Genomic DNA, 1960 nt, shown 5'->3' with positions numbered 1-1960 from the left:
CCCCCTACTGGGGATTGAGCCCCAGCTGCCTCCTGCACGCCCCCTACTGGGGATTGAGCAAGCAGCCCAGCATATGCCCTGACCAGGAATCTAACCGTGACCTCCTGGTTCATAGGTCGTGGCTCAGCCACTGAGTCACACCAGGGGGGCGCAGGTTTAAGAACATGGCAGCTGCAAGCAAGATGGCAGCGCAGCAGCGGGACGGGAGGGTGGTGCGCAGCTGGCAGGCCCCGGGAGGCCGAGCCACGGGCCGCTTCGGCGTCCTGTATGCTCAGAGGTGCAGAGAACCGGTGCAGGTTCTGCGGGCGCGTCCTCTGCTCTGCACGCCGGCAGGACTGTCTGACGAGAGGAAGCCGGTCTGTCCTTACACCCGCCTCTTGAACCGGAGGAAATGCAGCTGAGGCCGGAGGGGGCGCCGCAGCCCGGGGCACTGGCCCCCGTAACCATTTCTTCCTAAGGTCCCGGCCCACGTGGCTACCTGTTCCAAATACCAGGATTACATGGTGGGAGGTGTGAAGGCCACCACCAAGGATGTGTCCCTTCAGCCAAGGAATGTCCCACACCGTTTTCCCTTTCCTTGGCCTTCCTGTCCCGAGAAGAACTTTGATCAAGAAGGACTTGGGGACACGGCGAGTTGTCCCATAGCACGGACCCCAAATCTGTGTTTGTCGGGCATGTGCCTCCTGCCCGGGGGGAGACCCTGCTGCCTCGGCACCAGCTTCATCGAGCACATCCAGCCGCGGCACCAGTTCTCTGAGGACACTTCAGTGGACTGCGATGTGGATGAAGAGGACGCGATGCATCAGGCCTTGCAACGCTCCATCATCCCTCGGTGAGCAGGGCTTCCGCTGTCCTCTCGAGTTCAGAGCTTCCGTTACGGGTTATGTGTGAAGCCCTAAATATGCAGTAGATTTGGAAGGGAGCTTGGTGTTGGGACAGGGTCACTTCTCACAGGGACACAGGTTCCCAGGCCAGGGCCCTCCCCTCCTTTCCTTTGGGCTCCCCTCTATGGTTAACCCTGTCTGTCCCATCTGGTCTTTGCTCCTCAGCTACTTCCTGGGGTTTCTGCTGCTTCTTTCCGAAGAAAACCCAGCTTCTCCACCACCAGTCCTTATTCCTCTCACCCAGCATTCCTCTCTCCGGTCCTCCACGCCAGCCAGGACCTCCTGTGGGACGGAATAGCACAAATGAGACCAGTGTCTCCTCTCCTCGTCCCTGGGGTGTGTGTGCATCTGATCAGTGAGGGAGCTTCTCCTGTGCTGAGCAGGTTCCTGTTAGTTGGTCCTTGGCAACAGCGGCCAGAGCTGGAGTTACCTCTCAGGAAACCTTTTATTTATTTTTCTGCAAAAAGCTTTATTGTTTCATTTGGTCCCATGCATGGGAGAGGGCTTCAGGGTGGTTACAGAATGGCTAGTAGTTTCGGGGAGATGCAGAGGGGCCCCTCAAAGGCCTCAGGGCTCCAGAGGCTCCCAGTCGTGCTGGAGGGGGAGCCTTGGAAGAGGGACTCGCCCCGCCCAGCCTGGGGGCCGGGAGCCTGCGGAGGTGAGTCAGGTGGTCGCCCATCTTTTAATGAGTTTCCCCTCCTCACCCGGAAGTGGTTCTCCGGGAGGTCACAGAGCTGAGGGTCTGCGCGGGGAGAACCCTGGGTCCGGCTCCTCTCCAAGGCCAGGGCGGCCCGTGGCTGAGTTTTGCCCACTCATCTGGGGAGGCCTCAGCCCGTCCTGGAAGAGAATGGGCCACCGCGCTGGTTTTGCATCTTTAAGAGCCGCCCAGCGCCCTCAGCTTCTTCTCCGCCAGCTCGCAGAAGAAGTGGCCCCCGCCCCAAGACCACATCCTCATGGAAACAGCAGCCCCGAGAGAGGTAGGTGTGCGGGGCCCGCAGAGGCAGGCTGGCCGGGCGGTTGACCGCAGCCTCCACCTCGGTGGAATAATTGTGACGAATTGGGGAGCTCATGGTTGT

At 60.3% G+C, this 1960-nt stretch overlaps 1 pseudogene; it reads left to right on the top strand.

The window, feature by feature from the left end:
* The first annotated feature begins 267 nt into the window (after nucleotides 1–267).
* LOC129151585 (E3 ubiquitin-protein ligase RNF114-like) lies at nucleotides 268–836 on the top strand (annotated as a pseudogene).
* The last annotated feature ends 1124 nt before the right edge of the window (nucleotides 837–1960 follow it).

Source organism: Eptesicus fuscus, chromosome 15 (assembly GCF_027574615.1).
Source record: "Eptesicus fuscus isolate TK198812 chromosome 15, DD_ASM_mEF_20220401, whole genome shotgun sequence".
NCBI classification, from domain to species: domain Eukaryota; kingdom Metazoa; phylum Chordata; class Mammalia; order Chiroptera; family Vespertilionidae; genus Eptesicus; species Eptesicus fuscus.
The sequence above is the reverse complement of the archived record's forward strand: the minus strand, read 5'-3'. Positions and strand labels throughout refer to the sequence as shown.